Below are 19,748 nucleotides of genomic sequence, written 5' to 3'. Positions count from 1 at the left end.
ATTGTAACTTAGGTTAGGTTTTATTTTACAGGTAAATGTGCATTTATTTTAGCTAGGTAGTTATTAAATAGTTAATAACTATTTAATAACTATTCTATCTAGTTAAAATAAATACAAACTTGCCTGTAAAATAAAAATAAACCCTAAGCTAGATACAATGTAATTATTAGTTATATTGTACTTCAAAAAAAATGTATAACAGGAGCACCAGGTAAAGTGATAAAAATTATAAGTTTTATTGAAATACAAAGCGTATATTAACCCTGGGTAAGAACACACAAAAAGGTGTTCTGACCGGTTTCGGCTGTTGCCTTACTCCTAGCCTGAGCAGGCTAGGAGTAAGGCAACAGCCGAAACCGGTCAGCCTTTGTTCATCAGTTTGTTGGTTCAAACTTTTCCTTTTTGTGTGTTCTTACCCTGGGTTAATATACCCTTTGTATTTCAATAAAACTTATAATTTTTATCACTTTACCTGGTGCTCCTGTTATACATTTTTTTGAAGTTCATATAAAGGCCTGACAGAGAGCACAGGTAATGGATAAATACTGCGAGAGGTTAGCTAACAGCATGCTGCAAAAGACTGTATTTCAAAAGGGCTAGCTGGTAATAACGGATGCTATAAAGGAGAAAAAAACAGCACCTGTCCAGCTAAAGCAATTGGCTAAACTAAATGTTAAGCAGCCAGAGGTGAGAAGAACAGGATTAACATCCCCAACACATGGGATACAGCACCTGAAACCAAGGAAGCCCTTTCCAAGGAGGCAGTGAGTGGTGAGTCACCTTCATAAAAGTAACTTTAATTCACAGTTAACTGTAATTGCTTCCCTGGAATTTTGAATGGTGGGGGGTGTTGGGGGAACACCGCCACCACTATATATATATATATATATATATATATATATATATACATTATACAGTCTTTTTGTACAGCAGCTTTTCGCTAGATATCATTGATAAGAAACTTTCAACTTTTTATCTATCCTTTTTACTTATAAGGATAGTACACACACCCTAACTGTTCCCCTTCCTTTCATAGTTATATTGTAGCCTGGTTAGGGTTTATTTTATAGCTAAGCATTTAGTTTTAAATAGGAATAATTTATTTATATTTATTTAAATTATATTTAAGTTAGGGGGTTTTAGGGTTAGGGTTAGACTTAGGTTTAGGGGTTAATACATTTAATATAGTGGTGGCAACATTGGGGGCATTAGATTAGGGGTTAATAAATGTAAGTAGGTGGCGGCGGTGTAAGGGGGCAGATTATGGGTTAATAAATATAATGTAGGTGGCGGCGGGGTCCGTGAGAGGCAGTTTAGGAGTTAAACACTTTATTTATTTGCGGCGGTTTAGGGGTTAATAAGTTTATTAGAGTGGCATTGGGCTCCGGGAGCGGAGGTTTAGGGGTTAATACGTTCTACTTTTGCCGGTCCGGAGGGTTTAATAACTAAGGCGAATCAGGCTCACCACAAATACGCTGCGGAATTCCAGCGTATTTGCGGATGACAGCTTGATAAATAGAGGCCATTATATCCCCCTGGCATAGGCTTCATTATCGTGAATGTTTACTCACTTTAAATTAAAATTCTTACATGCTGTATTACAAGGACTGTGAATAAATAGCTACAAGAATTACAGCATAGGAGATCTGTTGCCGTATTTACAGACGAGTTGGGTGATTTCCTAATTAACTGGGATAAGTTCATTTGTAAACATTGACACTTAAAACAACATGGACGAACAACAAGAGGAGTCATATGCGCTACATAGTTTCACAGAAGATACTAGTGATGCAAATGATGAAATTGCACATTAAACATTTTATTATTTGAAATTGAGAAAAAGGGACATTAAACTGGATCTTGACATAAAAGCATTTGTGTTATATAAACATGACAGACGTATTCCTAGAGGCTTACGTATAAGAAAATGCCCCTCCTTTATATTAAATTATATTGATTTTATAACCAAATGGAATAACATTTTGGACGTCTGTTCATTTGCCCTGATTGACCTGCTTACAGAATATAAAAGTAAACAAAGGTCAGAATTACTGTGAAATGAAGGATGTTCAAGGAGAATTAAAAGAATATCAGAAAGACAAAGAATTTCAACCAGTTTGAAATTAATATAAACTCTTTCAAGCAAGAAATGTGTCAGTTCAAATCAAGAAAATGCAAAGAGACAAAAGAGACTATGGGACATATTTAACAATGTGCGAGCGGACATGATATGAAGTAGCGTATCATGTCTGCCGCACATCGATAAATGCTGACATATGCTCTCGGCATTTATCATTGCACCAGCAGTTCTTGTGAACTGCTGGTGCAATGCTGCCCCCTGCAGATATGCAGCCAATGGGCTGCTAGCAGGCGGTGTCAATCAACCCGATCATATTCGATCAGTTGATTTCTGTCCGTGACCTCAGAGCAGACGGACAAGTTACGGAGCAGCGGTCTTTAGACTTCATCACTGCTGTTTCAGCCTGAAGGCTCGCCGGAAACAAGGGGCCTCACGCTGCATACAGAGCTTGATAAATATGCCCCTAGGACTCAAAACAAGTTTATAAATGGACCCACAATGAACAGACCAGAGGGAGACCCAGATTCTTCAGAAGAAATCAGAGAAGATCCAACAAAAGACTGTGACATTTTCAGATACAGATTATGAAATTGACTCTTCTGATAATGAAGATATAGTAGAGGAATTTGTTCCTGCATCTTTTACAATTACCCCAAGACACAGAGTCATCAACAACACTCAGCAGTCAAAAAAACGGGGATCCCCAAACACTGCCCACAAGAAAAAAACACATAGAGGTGGGAGGGGCAAAGGGAACAAATACAAACAAAGGCACAATCAACACTGAGAAATACAACGCACCGCAACAATCACAGAAAGTACAGAAGAAATATGTGACCAGGTCACAAGGACAGACGAATCAGAAATACATATAGATGTAATCAGTGACTCACAGGGTCGTTTACTATCTAAAGGGCTTAGTTTTGTGCCATCTTCTCATTTTAACTTATTTGAGACAATGAGGAAATGGCACAGACTATAACAGAGGAAGGTTGAGGGGATGACAGAAATAAAACACTGGTGATCAGTACAGGACTTGCAACAACTTGCCAATGAAAGTACAAAAGAAAGTTCAGATTTAATACAAGAAAAAGACATAAAACATAATGAAATAAAGAAACAAAGTAAATTTTATCCGGTACATACAAGATCTAAGGTACTGGATGTTTTTCAGAAAAAAAATGAGAAATCTTGATGAAAAATTAAAAAAATCTAAACAAAAAAATAAAAATATTTTATTTAAAGAAAAACAGGATAATGATGAAATCGTGATTAGACCCGCAGATAAGGGAGGAAACGTGGTCATTTAAACCCCTTAACGACCGAGGACGTGCAGGGTACGTCCTCAAAAAAAGGCAGTTAACGCCTGAGGACGTACCCTGCACGTCCTCGGTGTGGAAAGCAGCTGGAAGCGATCCTGCTCACTTCCAGCTGCTTTCCAGTTATTGCAGTGATGCCTCGATATGGAGGCATCCTGCAATAACCGTTTTAAGCCATCCGGTGCAGAGAGAGCCACTCTGTGGCCCTCTCTGCACCGGAGATCGGTGGTTTACTGCATTGGTGGGTGGGAGCCGGACCGGGCCATCGATGGCCCTCGTGATGTGGAGGGGGGCGGGATCATGGGTGGGGATGCCAGGGGGCGCGCACTAACGTGGGAACCACTACACTACAGAAAAAAAAAGTGTAGGAAAATGAAAAAAAAATTGTAAAAAAATAAACAAATCAGATACAAAACACATCAGTTAGGTGGTGGGGGGTTGGTCTGTGGGGAGGGGGAAGCTACACTACAGAAAAACTGGGCAAAAAATAAAAAAACATTTTTTTGCAAACTGGGTACTGGCAGACAGCTGCCAGTACCCAAGATGGCCCCCAATAAGGCAGAGGGGAGGGTTAGAGAGCGGTTTTGGGGGGGATCAGGGAGGTTGGGGGCTAAGGGGGGGATCGTACACAGTAGCATATGTAAACTTTTATTTTAGTAGTGGCAGACTTTCTGCCAGTACTTAAGGTGGCGGGGACAATTGTGGGGTGGGGGAGGGAAGAGAGCTGTTTGGGAGGGATCAGGGGGGGGGATGTGTCAGGTGGGAGGCTGATCTCTACACTAAAGCTAAAATTAACTCTGCAAGCTCCCTACAAGCTACATAATTAACCCCTTCACTGCTAGCCATAATACACGTGTGATGCGCAGCAGCATTTAGCGGCCTTCTAATTACCAAAAAGCAACGCCAAAGCCATATATGTCTGCTATTTCTGAACAAAGGGGATCCCAGAGAAGCATTTACAACCATTTGTGCCATAATTGCACAAGCTGTTTGTAAATGATTTCAGTGAGAAACCTAAAATTGTGAAAAATTTTAAGTTTTTTTTTAATTTGATCGCATTTGGCGGTGAAATAGTGGCATGAAATATACCAAAATGGGCCTAGATCAATACTTTGGGTTGTCTACTACACTACACTAAAGCTAAAATTAACCCTACAAGCTCCCTAAAAGCTCCCTAATTAACCCCTTCAATAATACACTTGTGGTGCGCAGTGGCATTTAGCGGCCTTCTAATTACCAAAAAGCAACACCAAAGCCATATATGTCTGCTATTTCTGAACAAAGGGGATCCCAGAGAAGAATTTACAACCATTTATGCCATAATTGCACAAGCTGTTTGTAAATAATTTCAGTGAGAAACCGAAAGTTTGTGAAAAAATTTGTGAAAAAGTGAACGATTTTTTGTATTTGATCGCATTTGGCGGTGAAATGGTGGCATGAAATATACCAAAATGGGCCTAGATCAATACTTGGGGTTGTCTACTAAAAAAACATATACATGTCAAGGGATATTCAGGGATTCCTGACAGATATCAGGGTCCAATGTAACTAGCGCTAATTTTGAAAAAAAGTGGTTTGGAAATAGAAAAGTGCTACTTGTATTTATTTCCCTATAACTTGCAAAAAAAAGCAAAGAAAATGTAAACATTGGGTAATTCTAAACTTAGGACAAAATTTAGAAACTATTTAGCATGGGTGTTTTTTGGTGGTTGTAGATGTGTAACAGATTTTGGGGGTCAAATTTTTTTTCCATTTTTCCTCATATTTTATATTTTTTTTATAGTAAATTATAGGATATGATGAAAATAATGGTATCTTTAGAAAGTCCATTTAATGGCGAGAAAAACGGTATATAATATGTGTGGGTACAGTAAATGAGTAAGAGGAAAATTACAGCTAAACACAAACACCGCAAAAATGTAAAAATAACCCTGGTCCCAAACGGACAGAAAATGGAAAAGTGCTGTGGTCATTAAGGGGTTAAACAAATTAGATTACATCACAGAAGCAAAAAACCAGTTAAATGACACAGAGGTTTATATTAAATTAAAATCAAATCCTAGTCAACAATACAAAAGCAAAATGGTTGGCATAATTTTGATGGCAAAACATAACAATGTCATCAACCAGCCAACTAAAGACTCTCTCATACCATCATTCCCAGTTGTTCCAATTTTTCATTATTTTCCAAAAATTCACAAAGACCCCATACATCCCCCAGGCCGCCCCATTATTGCGGGAATAGAGTCGCTCAATGAACCTTTATCTGATCTCATAGATACATTCCTTCAACCTTTAGTTAAAAATCTCCCCAATTATATCCAAGACACTACTTTGTTGTTATTTAAATTGAACACAATCAAATGGGAACCATTTTATAGATATTTGGTTGTCTCTCTATACGTGTATACAACATGCAAAGGGCATTACAGCGTTGGAATTCTTTCTTGATAATTACAGCAACTATGAGTCAGCAACTAAACAATTTCTTATAAAAGCCACAGAGTATTTTATCAGATATATAGATGATTTGTTTTTTTGTTTTTGATGGCAGTGGAAAGAAAGTAGATTTATTCTGTGAATATCTCAATGACAATCAATGTGGTATCAAATTAGTAGGAGAGCATAATCCTGACACCATGAATTTTCTAGGATTGACAATTTACGTAAGTGAGGATAGGCAAACTATTGAAACCACACTCTATAGAAAGCCCACTGCAGGGAACACACTCTTGAAAGATAACTCGTGCCACCCTAGGCATGTAGTAAAAGGTATTCCAAAAGGAGAGTTCATTTGAGCCAAAAGAAACTGATCTACAAATGAAGAGTACATAAAACAAACAGAAATAACAACAAAAAACTAAAAGAAAGAGGATGTAAAGATACTATTCTAAATAAAGCTAAAGAGAGTGTAGAAGGGATGAGTAGGGAACAGTTACTTTTGTACAAACAAAAGACAAATATTTACACAAATCAAAAGGTGAAGTTTATCACTACATACAGCACAGAATACAAAATAATTTGTAACATAATTAGGGAAACTGTTCCCATTTTACATACTGACACTGTGATTAAACAGATAATACAGGATGGTTGTCCCCAAGAAAGGAAAAACCTTAGCAAATGACTTGTCCCACTACATGGCTTAAGGGCAGAAAGGGCTTTTACAAATGTAGAAAAACCGCATGCAAAACATGCAAATATGTGATTGAAGGAGAGGTATTTAAATCAAGCATAACAGATTGCTAACTTAATATCAAATATTTCATCAACTGTTCCACCACTAATATGGTATATCTACCTTGTCAAAAGCAGTATGTTGGCAAAACAAAGGGGGCTATCAAGGATAGATTTTTGGAACACTTAAGGTCTATAGAAGACCCAGAGTCAGACCCCCCTGTTTCTAGACATTTTAAAACATTACACAATTCAGACAGTTCTTCACTTACTCTACAGGGCATTGATCTGTTCCATTATGGAAAAGAGGAGGTAACAGAGAGCAATTTAAACAAAAGGGAAGTCTAATGGATTTTGTCTTTAAAACTACGAGGCCCTTAGGCCTTAACATGAGAAGGGATTTAGATCTTTTTACATAATCTCTAAAAACATTTTTCCATATAGGATTTAAATAATTTTTATAATTGTGTTAATTAAATGTATAGCACATTATAATTTTTTTGATTATTCCTTACTAAATGAAATGTATTCCCATATCTTGTATAGGTATCTTTAAATGTAAAAATAGACTCAATTCGTTCTGTACTTCATTTATACTATTAATAATGTTGTCAATTAAGCAACTTATCTGGAGATCATTTTCTTTAGTTCTAGCTCTATTTTAAACTTTATTGGCTTTTTTAATAATATCAGGATTATTAATAAAGAGTAAAAAATGTGCTATTATGGGATTCCTATTGCTGAAGAGGGGAGAAGCTGCTTTCCATAGTATTCTATATGAGTCTCGCAAATGTAGAATAATCCCCCTTAGCTGTAGTACAGCTAGGATACCCTTCTGCCCACAAAAACGAGTCAACTCTGCGATTGAGGGACAACCAAGAACTGAGGACTGGGATGCCCAGCCTGCTTTTTATTTAGGTTACATGCACACAGGGCACTCCCAGGGGGGGAAGCATAAAATCCCCCATCACACATTTAGACAACGCCCTTGTGACAGGCCGCCGCAGATAACAAGTACACACAAGAAAACAATTGAGTCCTTCTTATCACCTAGCAGTGAATGCTTATCACATAAACTTAATTACAGTACACAATATGCTAGGAAACCTGCCTCAGAAAATAGTTTTCTCAAAACTGAACAGAGTTAACCCTTTATGAAATCATACTTGTTAGAGTTTTCTTGGAGCCCTTCTTAGGCGCTGGCTTGGCTGGTTCAGGCATTGCTGCTGGGAAATAAGTTCTTCACAACAAAATAACTAATGCTTCTGTAACAGTGCTCCCTTTCTGTGGAATACTCTGGCAGACACGGTCTGACCCCTTTTCGGGGCAGACTAAGGCTGTCCAGACCGCTGGTTATGCGGGGGTGAGGTCAGTTTGTCTGGACAACCCGTCGGCGTTGCCATTCTGTTTCCCAGGTCTGCAAGTAATGGTGAAATTGAAGGGTTGCAATGATAAACTCCAACGTAATAGCCTGCCGTTATCTCCAGAGACCCGGTTCAGCCATACCAACGGGTTATGGTTGGTGACCCGAGTGAACTCCTGCCCATATAAATAGGGAGTCAATTTCTTTAATGCCCACACCAAAGCCAAACACTCCTTTTCGACCGCTGCATAGCTGACTTCGCGGGGCAGGAGCTTCCGGCTGATGTAGGCAACTGGATGCTCCCCTCCATCTTCACCTACTTGGCTGAGGACGGCTCCCAGCCCGAACATTGAAGCATCTGTATGGACGATAAAACGTTTGTTAAGGGCTGGAGCCGCCAAGACAGGAGCGTTAATTAGAGCATTTTTGAGAGCCTGGAAAGCCGTTTCACAGTGGGGAGACCACAGGACCTGTCGAGGTAAGTTCTTCTTGGTCAAGTCAGTCAGGGGTTTGGCAAGTGTGCTGTAGTCTGGTATGAACCCTCTATAGTACCCTGCCGTGCCCAGGAAGGCTAGGACCTGAGTCTTAGTGATGGGGGTGGGCCAATTGGCGACAGCTTCTATCTTGGCTGGCTCTGGTCACTGCTTTCCACACCCCACCCGGTGACCCAGGTACTGTACCTCGGCCATCCCAAAGTGGTATTTTTCTGGCTTCAGAGTCAGGCCAGCAGCCCGGATCTGATCCAGAACCATTCCTACGTGAGCTAAGTGGTCCTCCCAGGACTCACTGTGGATCGCTATGTCGTCCAGGTAGGCGCAAGCAAAACTCTGGAAGCCATCCAGGAGCCTATCCACCAAGCGCTGGAATGTAGCTGGGGCATTCTTCATCCCAAACGGCATTACCCTAAACTGATATAAGCCGAATGGGGTGACGAATGCCGACTTGGGGATAGCCTCCGGGGCCAGGGGAATCTGCCAGTAACCTTTGCAGAGGTCAATAGTGGTCAGGTAATTTCCCCTGGCTATACGATCGAGTAGCTCGTCTACCCTGGGCATAGGGTAGGCGTCCGTCACGGTCTTTTCATTGAGCCTCCGATAGTCTACGCAGAACCGTGTGGTCCCATCTTTCTTGGGCACCAAGACAACTGGGGAGGCCCAAGGACTATCGGAGGGCTCAATTACCCTGAGTTGGAGCATCTCATCGATCTCCTTCTTCATTCCTATCCTAACTGCTTCGGGGATTCGGTATGGAGCCTGGCGCAAGGGAGCTTGTCCCGGAGTATCTACCTGGTGGGCGGTTAAAGTAGTGTACCCTGGCTTCGGGGAGAAGGTGAGGTGTTTGGACTGTAGGAGTTGGTTGAGCTGCTCCCTTTCAGTGGGGCTAAGTCGGTCTCCTATCTGAACCTGAGCCACTATACCTGTGGGGAGACTCTTTTCTAATAGGTCTGGAATGGGTAGACTGTCGGGGCCTTCCTGAGGGGAACAACATACGGCCGTCAGGTTCTCTGGTCGCTCAAAATATTCCTTGAGCATGTTTACATGGAATGTCTTTCTAAGATTGTTGTCATGGCAGCTAGCTATAACATAAGTGGTGTCTCCCCTTTTCTCTACGATCTGGTAGGGGCCCTGCCAGGACTCCTGCAATTTGTCTGTCTTCACCGGCTTAAGTACTAACACCTTTTGTCCTATGGTAAAGATTCTCTTTCGGGCCCCCCGATCGTACCATACTTTCTGTCTTCTCTGGGCCGACTGGAGATTAGCCCGCACGGATTTGGCTAATTGCTCCATTCGGTCCCTGAGTTCCAGCACGTATGGCACAATGGGGACACCGTCAGTCTCCATCTCTCCCTCCCAGTGCTCCCGGATCAGGTTTAAGGGTCCCCGTACCTTTCTTCTGTAGAGCAACTCAAAGGGAGAGAACCCTGTCGTTTCCTGGGGCATCTCCCGATAAGCAAAAAGGAGGTGCGGCAGGAAGCGTTCCCAGTCTCGGTATTCCTGAGTGAACGTCTTGAGCATTTGCTTGAGGGTCCCATTGAACCTCTCACACAGCCCGTTCGTCTGGGGGTGGTATGGGGAGCTCAGGAGGGACTTAATTTTGCAAACCTGCCAGAATTGTTGGGTCAATTCAGCCGTAAATTGGGTGCCTCGGTCGGATAGGATTTCTTTTGGAAATCCTACCCGGGAGAACACCTGTACTAGTGCATTCGCTACCGTATCCGCTTGTATGTTGGATAGGGCGACAGCCTCTGGGTACCTGGTAGCGTAGTCCACTACGGTAAGAATGTAGCGCTTACCGGAGGGACTAGGGGTAGCCAGTGGTCCCACTAGGTCAATAGCAACCCGGCTGAAGGGTTCCTCTACAATGGGCATATTTACTATATGGGCTTTAGGGTGATCGCCTCGCCTTCCTACTCGTTGACACACATCGCAGGTGTTACAGTAAGTTCTAACGTCAGCATGTACCCCTGGCCAAAAGAACGTGTGAGTAATGCGGTGTAGGGTACGGGTTACGGCTAGGTGGCCTGCTAAGGGGATGTCGTGGCCTATCTTGAGGATTTCTTGATGGTATTTTTGGGGCACTACCAGCTGTCGCCTACGCTGTCCCCTTTTCTCTGTCCAGCGGTATAGTTTCCCTTTTTCCCATAAGAATGTTTCGTTATCTGCCCCGCCCCCTCCGGTCTCTGCTCGTTCCCGGTACTTTTGTAAGGTCGGGTCAGTCTTAGACTCTGTCTCGAAAGCATCTGGGGTGTCCCAAGGTATGGGGCCTATCATGTCAGGCAAGGTCGGGTAGGTCTTACCTGTGTCTCCCGCACTGGTGTGAGTTCTCGCTCCGTCCGGGCTTGGGCCCGTGTAGTCACTGGGTCCACCTCGTTGTGGCATACTGGAGCATAGGCAGAAGTCATGGGGCCCAAATCGTTGCCCAGTAGTACTTCGGCAGGTAAATTGTCCATTTTGCCCACGTTCACAGCCCCCTTTCCCGCTCCCCAATCAAGATGCACTTTAGCTGTTGGAATTTTGTACACATCCCCCCCCGCCACTCTAACGGCCACAGTCTGTCCAGATCGCTTGTGCTCCGGCACCAAATGACTCTGTACCAGCGTGATAGTAGCCCCTGTGTCTCTCAATCCCTCGGTAGATCGCCCCTCGAGCCATACCTTCTGCCGATGGTGCTGGCGGTTATCTGAGGCAGCATATACAGGGTCCGCCTCGTGAAGCGGCCCCAAATATTCCTCCATAGGGGCCTCTTGGTTAACACAGAGGGTCCGGGCCGGACAATATGCCCCAGAGGGGTAATTGTAATTCCTGGGTGTCTGGTGCGTATTAAGGGGGCAGCTAGCCATGAAATGCCCTGGTTACTTGCATCGGTGGCAAGTCGGTCTGGGACGCTCAGAGCTGTTATTGGGTTGTCCTGAGTGTCGGGCGGGCCCTGCGGGCACCGGGGCTCGGAATTCAGCACGAGGGGATGCACGGTAAACCTCTCTGGGTTCGACCCGTGCTGGAGCTCGGTAGTTCGTGGGTTCGTGAAGACGGGAGTCATAATGTTCATCGGCCAATTTGGCTGCTTCTTCTAAGGTAGAAGGTCGCCTGTCTCGCAGCCATTCCTTCCCTTGCTGTTCCATGCCATTATAAAAATGTTCAAAGAGAAACAATTGTAAAATGTCCTCACCAGTCACCGCTTTACTTCCGCTCATCCAGTGATTTGCCGCTCTCCACATTCGGTGCGCCCATTCCATATGGGTATCGTTAGGCTTCTTTTTCGTGCCCCGAAACTGTCGGCGATACGTGTCCGGAGTTACCGCGTACCGTGTCTCCTTAACTAGCTCATACTGTGTCACTTCCTCAGCACCCAGAGTACAAAAGGCTTCCAGGGCTCGCCCGGATAGTTTCCCAGACAATATCGTGGGCCACTCCCTGTTGGGAATCTGGTGCAGGGCACATTGCCTTTCGAAGTCAGCCAAATATTCATCAATCCCTGTCTCGCTCTCTAGGAAGGGTCGAAATGCCGCATAGGGTATCTTGGGCCTCCCAGCATTTTCGACAGGGATGATTACCTGCGGGGCTTCAGCATTGCGGTTTGCGTTCGCTAGGTTGAGTTCGTGGGCTTGAGTCTCTCGTATATCCTTGTCCGCTTCCGCCATCAACTGCTGTACCAATTCCATGGAGGGGTTCGGCCCGTACAGTGAGAGCCTCTCCCGAACAATCCTGGTTTTTTCATCACTAATCGTGGTCAGTGTTTCCGCCATTGTGAAGCTCTGATCCAGTTCGGTCAATTCTGCGATCAGCTCTCTCCTCGGCCGGTTGCTGGCGTACCCCCCTCTGCTTTCAAGTAAATCCTTTAGGGTTGTACGCTTCAATTTTTCGTAAGTGCTCTCCATCCGTTCTGTACCTCTCCTAGGAAATCCAGGAAAAATCCCACCGCTGCCGCCAAATGTTACGGTTACCCTTAGTCTCGCTGAGAGATGGACCGCTTAGTAGCCTGGATTCCTATTGCTGAAGAGGGGAGAAGCTGCTTTCCATAGTATTCTATATGAGTCTCGCAAATGTAGAATAATCCCCCTTAGCTGTAGTACAGCTAGGATACCCTTCTGCCCACAAAAACGAGTCAACGCTGCGATTGAGGGACAACCAAGAACTGAGGACTGGGATGCCCAGCCAGCTTTTTATTTAGGTTACATGCACACAGGGCACTCCCAGGGGGGAAGCATAAAATCCCCCATCACACATTTAGACAACGCCCTTGTGACAGGCCACCGCAGATCACAAGTACACACAAGAAAACAATTGAGTCCTTCTTATTACCTAGCAGTGAATGCTTATCACATAAACCTAATTACAGTACACAATATGCTAGGAAACCTGCCTCACAAAAATAGTTTTCTTAAAACTGAACAGAGTTAACCCTTTATGAAATGATACTTGTTACAGTTTTCTTGGAGCCCTTCTTAGGCGCTGGCTTGGCTGGTTCAGGCATTGCTGCTGGGAAATAAGTTCTTCACAACAAAATAACTAATGCTTCTGTAACATCTATGTTTAAATCTGTCAGGTTATGAGCCGCAAACAAGCAAATATTGTTATAGATGTACTTGTATCTTTCCAATGTAGCATATATAAGATGCAGCAGTCTAGTCACCAGTATGCAGTGACCAAGTGCGCATGCGCACAAAACGCGTCTGCATTAGACTTTGCCCACTCTACCTTGTTTGGTTTTATGTGTGCTGAATCGCCTATGTTTTTAACCGTGGAAATACAATTTTGAGAATTGTTACTCTTGTTGCTGTGAACTTTCATCTGACAGTTACAGTGCTCACTACTATTTGAATTTCTATGTGCCTTGTCTGTGTGTGGAGTAGACACACTTGTTGCAGCACTGACTACATGTTACAAACTGCTGTTTGTAACTGGCCCTTTAAATGAAAAATTGCCCTGCTTCCCTGGATTTTGGAGAAGCCTATTTGCCAGCCTCCTTCCACATGACTATGGCCCCTGGAAGATTGTGCCCCTGAGGACATATTGACTTTTGTTGGGTGTGTGTGGCCCTTTAAGAACCATCTGGGGACATATTGTGACTTTGATGAACAATGTCCCTTTAAGACTATGTCCCCAGACCTGTGAAATGACTTGTCCCTGGCTTTCTCCCACTTGGTTCAGTTTCATTGTGTGCCATTAAGAGTTAAATTTTGTTCAGCTTCAAGAAACCTATTCTAACTACAAGTCTGCTGGGATTAGCTCTAATTAGGTTTAGTGATCAACTTTCCCATTGTCTAATCAGACTAGTATTGATAAGGTGGACTGCATTGTTTTATTGTGTGTAATGTTATCTGCTGAAGTAAATGTTGTGGCCTGTCAAAGGGAGTGTCTCTCTATCTAATATCAAATGTGTGATGGGGGATTTTATGCCTCCCCCTGAGAGTGTCCTGTTTGCATGTAACCTGAATAAAAGCAGGCTGTGTGCTCCAGCACATCAGACCTATTTTTTGACCCTCTAACTTGCAGCTTTGACTCATGTTTGTAGGGGACAGCTTATAATCACTACAGGGATTGCTATGTTTTTCATACTCCCTTAGCTACAGGGATTGCTACAGAAGGAAGAGGTTCGCCTACTGGAGCCTGGTCATAGGTCCAGGGCGCAGAGCAGACGGCGAGATACCAGCCCAGCAGCGGTGGTTCATATAGTCTGCATTACTGATGGTGGCTACGCAGCAGTTATAGTGTCCACGGTGCTGCTGCTCCTTTGGTGAGCGCTAGGAGCATCCTTTTCTACGGTCCAACTTCCAGCCAGCCTGGAGGCAACCGTAACACTACACTTGGAGGTAATAGCCCACCCACTCTCTATTGTGCCGCAAGCAACTTTACAAAGACACTTCAGTTTGAGACAGAGGTGAACATGGTGAGCGCTCTCTCTTTACAGACACCGATTGTTTACTCTTGATACTATGAGAAACAGTGTTATACAATAGGATACATTGTGATACAATGGGATACAGTGTGATACAACGTGATTGTTACAGAAGCATTAGTTGTTTTGTTGTGAAGAGCTTATTTCCCAGCAGCAATGCCTGAACCAGCCAAGCCAGCGCCTAAGAAGGGCTCCAAGAAAACTGTAACAAGTATCATTTCATAAAGAGTTAACTTTTTTTCAGCTTTTAGAAACTATTTTCTAAATACAAGTTTGCTGGCCTCAGCTCTAATTAAGTTTAGTGATAAAACATTCCCATTGTCTAATCACCTCCGGAGTCAGACTGCTAATTGATAAGATGGACTGCATTGTTTTTTTTTATGTGTAACTTGTTATCTGAAGTACTGTAATCCTATTGTGGCCTGTCAAAGGACATTGTCTCTCTATCTAAATGTGTGATGGGGGATTTTATGCTTCCCCCCCCCCCCGGGAGTGCCTGTGTGCATGTAACCTCAATAAAAAGCAGGCTGGGCATCCCAGTCCTGAGTTCTTGGTTGACCCTCAATCGCAGCGTTGACTCGTTTTTGTGGGCAGAAGGGTATCCTAGCTGTACTACAGCTAAGGGGGATTATTCTACATTTGCGAGACTCATATAGAATGCTATGGAAAGCGGTCCATCTCTCAGCGAGACTAAGGGTAACCGTAACATTTGACGGCAGCGGTGGGATTTTCCTGGATTTCCTAGGAGAGGTACAGAACGGATGGAGAGCGCTTACGAAAAATTTAAGTGTACAACCCTAAAGGATTTACTTGAAAGCAGAGGGGGGTATGCCAGCAACCGGCCAAGGAGAGAGCTGATCGCAGAATTGGCCGAACTGGATCAGAGCTTCACAATGGCGGAAACACCGACCACGATTAGTGACGAAAAAACCAGGATTGTTCGGGAGAGGCTCTCACTGTACGGGCCGAACCCCTCCATGGAATTGGTACAGCAGTTGATGGTGGAAGCGGACAAAGATATACGAGAGACTCGAGCCCACGAACTCAACCTAGCGAACGCACACCGCAATGCTGAAGCCCTGCAGGTAATCATCCCTGTCGAAAATGCTGGGAGGCCCAAGATACCCTATGCGGCATTTCGACCCTTCCTAGAGAGCGAGACAGGGATTGATGAATATTTGGCGGACTTCGAAAGGCAATGTGCCCTGCACCAGATTCCCAACAGAGAGTGGCCCACGATATTGTCTGGGAAACTATCCGGGCGAGCCCTGGAAGCCTTTCGTACTCTGGGTGCTGAGGAAGTGACACAGTATGAGCTAGTTAAGGAGACACTGTTGCGACGGTACGCGGTAACTCCGGACACGTATCGCCGACAGTTTCGGGGCACGAAAAAGAGGCCTAACGATACCCATATGGAATGGGCGCACCGAATGCGGAGAGCGGCAAATCACTGGATGAGCGGAAGTAAAGCGGTGACTGGTGAGGAAATTTTACAATTGTTTCTCTTAGAACATTTTTATAATGGCATGGAACAGCAAGGGAAGGAATGGCTGCGAGACAGGCGGCCTTCTACCTTAGAAGAAGCAGCCAAATTGGCCGATGAACATTATGACTCCCGTCTTCACGAACCCACGAACTACTGAGCTCCAGCACGGGTCGAACCCAGAGAGGTTTACCGTGCACCCCCTTGTGCTGAATTCCGAGCCCCGGTGCCCGCAGGGCCCGCCCGACACTCGGGACCACCCAATAACAGCTCTGAGCGTCCCAGACCGACTTGCCACCGATGCAAGCAACCAGGGCATTTCATGGCTAGCTGCCCTCTTAATACGCACCAAACATCCAGGAATTACAATTACCCCTGTGGGTCATATCGTCCGGCCCGGGCCCTCTGTGTTAACCAAGAGGCCCCTATGGAGGAATATTTGGGGCCGCTTCACGAGGCGGACCCTGTATATGCTGCCTCATATAACCGCCAGCACCATCGGCAGAAGGTATGGCTTGAGGGGTGATCTACCGAGGGATTGAGAGACACAGGGGCTACTATCACGCTGGTACAGAGTCATTTGGTGCCGGAGCACAAGCGATCCGGACAGACTGTGGCCGTTAGAGTGGCGGGGGGGGGTAGTGTACAAAATTCCAATAGCTAAAGTGCATCTTGATTGGGGAGCGGGAAAGGGGGCTGTGAACGTGGGCCTAATGGATAATTTACCTGCCGAAGTACTACTGGGCAATGATTTGGGCCCCATGACTTCTGCCTATGCTCCAGTATGCAACAACGAGGCGGACCCAGTGACTACACGGGCCCAAGCCCGGACGGAGCGAGAGCTCTCACCAGTGCGGGAGACACAGGTAAGACCTACCCCGACCTTGCCTGACATGTTAGGCCCCATACCCTGGGACACCCCAGATGCTTTCGAGACAGAGTCTAAGACTGACCCGACCTTACAAAAGTACCGGGAACGAGCAGAGACCGGAGGGGGCGGGGCAGATAACGAAACATTCTTATGGGAAAGAGGGAAACTATACCGCTGGACAGAGAAAAGGGGACAGCGTAGGCGACAGCTGGTAGTGCCCCACAAATACCATCAAGAAATCCTCAAGATAGGCCACGACATCCCCTTAGCAGGCCACCTAGCTGTAACCCGTACCCTACACCGCATTACTCACACGTTCTTTTGGCCAGGGGTACACGCTGACGTTAGAACTTACTGTAACACCTGCGATGTGTGTCAACGAGTAGGAAGGCGAGGCGATCACCCTAAAGCCCATCTAGTAAATATGCCCATTGTAGAGGAACCCTTTAGCCGGGTTGCTATAGACCTAGTGGGACCACTGGCTACCCCTAGTCCCTCCGGTAAGCGCTACATTCTTACCGTAGTGGACTACGCTACCAGGTACCCAGAGGCTGTCGCCCTATCCAACATACAAGCGGATACGGTAGCGAATGCACTAGTACAGGTGTTCTCCCGGGTAGGATTTCCAAAAGAAATCCTATCCGACCGAGGCACCCAATTTACCGAGGCACCCAATTTACGGCTGAATTAACCCAACAACTCTGGCAGGTTTGCAAAATTAAGTCCCTCTTGAGCGCCCCATACCACCCCCAGACGAACGGGCTGTGTGAGAGGTTCAATGGGACCCTCAAGCAAATGCTCAAGACGTTCACTCAGGAATACCGAGACTGGGAAGGCTTCCTGCCGCACCTCCTATTTGCTTATCGGGAGGTGCCCCAGGAAACGACAGGGTTCTCTCCCTTCGAGTTGCTCTACGGAAGAAAGGTACGGGGACCCCTAAACCTGATCCGGGAGCACTGGGAGGGAGAGATGGAGACTGACGGTGTCCCCATTGTGCCATACGTGCTGGAACTCAGGGATCGAATGGAGCAATTAGCCAAATCCGTGCGGGCTAATCTCCAGTCGGCCCAGAGAAAACAGAAAGTATGGTACGATTGGGGGGCCCGAAAGAGAATCTTCACCATAGGACAAAAGTTGTTAGTACTTAAGCCGGTGAAGACAGACAAATTTCAGACGTCCTGGCAGGGTCCCTACCAGATCGTAGAGAAAAGGGGAGACACCACTTATGTGATAGCTAGCTGCCACGACAACAATCTTAGAAAGACATTCCATGTAAACATGCTCAAGGAATATTTTGAGCGACCAGAGAACGTGACGGCCGTATGTTGTTCCCCTCAGGAAGACCCCGACAGCCTACCCATTCCAGACCTATTAGAAAAGAGTCTACCCACAGGTATAGTGGCTCAGGTTCAGATAGCTCAACCAACTCCTACACTCCAAACACCACACCTTCTCCCCGAAGCCAGGGTACACTACTTTAACCACCCACCAGGTAGATACTCCGGGACAAGCTCCCTTGCGCCAGGCTCCGTACCGAATCCCCGAAGCAGTTAGGATAGGAATGAAGAAGGAGATCGATGAGATGCTCCAACTCAGGGTAATTGAGCCCTCCGATAGTCCTTGGGCCTCCCCAGTTGTCTTGGTGCCCAAGAAAGATGGGACCACCCGATTCTGCGTAGACTATCGGAGGCTCAATGAAAAGACCGTGACGGACGCTTACCCTATGCCCAGGGTAGACGAGCTACTCGATCGTATAGCCAGGGGAAATTACCTGACCACTATTGACCTCTGCAAAGGTTACTGGCAGATTCCCCTGGCCCCGGAGGCTATCCCCAAGTCGGCATTCGTCACCCCATTCGGCTTATATCAGTTTAGGGTAATGCCGTTTGGGATGAAGAATGCCCCAGCTACATTCCAGCGCTTGGTGGATAGGCTCCTGGATGGCTTCCAGAGTTTTGCTTGCGCCTACCTGGACGACATAGCGATCCACAGTGAGTCCTGGGAGGACCACTTAGCTCACGTAGGAATGGTTCTGGATCAGATCCGGGCTGCTGGCCTGACTCTGAAGCCAGAAAAATGCCACTTTGGGATGGCCGAGGTACAGTACCTGGGTCACCGGGTGGGGTGTGGAAAGCAGTGGCCAGAGCCAGCCAAGATAGAAGCTGTCGCCAATTGGCCCACCCCCATCACTAAGACTCAGGTCCTAGCCTTCCTGGGCATGGCAGGGTACTATAGACGGTTCGTACCAGACTACAGCACACTTGCCAAACCCCTGACTGACTTGACCAAGAAGAACTTACCTCGACAGGTCCTGTGGTCTCCCCACTGTGAAACGGCTTTCCAGGCTCTCAAAAATGCTCTAATTAACGCTCCTGTCTTGGCGGCCCCAGCCCTTAACAAACGTTTTATCGTCCATACAGATGCTTCCATGTTCGGGCTAGGAGCCGTCCTCAGCCAAGTAGGCGAAGATGGAGGGGAGCATCCAGTTGCCTACATCAGCCGGAAGCTCCTGCCCCGCGAAGTCAGCTATGCAGCGGTCGAAAAGGAGTGTTTGGCTTTGGTGTGGGATTTAAAGAAATTGACTCCCTATTTATATGGGCAGGAGTTCACTCTGGTCACCGACCATAACCCGTTGGTGTGACTGAACCGGGTCTCTGGAGATAACGGCAGGCTATTACGTTGGAGTTTATCGTTGCAACCCTTCAATTTCACCATTACTTGCAGACCTGGGAAACAGAATGGCAACGCCGATGGGTTGTCCAGACAAACCGACCTCAGCCCCGCATAACCAGCGGTCTGGACAGCCTTAGTCTGCCCCGAAAAGGGGTCAGACCGTGTCTGCCAGAGTGTTCCACAGAAAGGGAGCACTGTTACAGAAGCATTAGTTGTTTTGTTGTGAAGAGCTTATTTCACAGCAGCAATGCCTGAACCAGCCAAGCCCGCGCCTAAGAAGGGCTCCAAGAAAACCGTAACAAGTATCATTTCATAAAGAGTTAACATTTTTTCAGCTTTTATAAACTATTTTCTAAATACAAGTTTGCTGGCCTCAGCTCTAATTA

This window comes from Bombina bombina, chromosome 1, assembly GCF_027579735.1.
Source record: "Bombina bombina isolate aBomBom1 chromosome 1, aBomBom1.pri, whole genome shotgun sequence".
Lineage (NCBI taxonomy): Eukaryota > Metazoa > Chordata > Amphibia > Anura > Bombinatoridae > Bombina > Bombina bombina.
Note: the sequence above shows the minus strand (reverse complement) of the source record.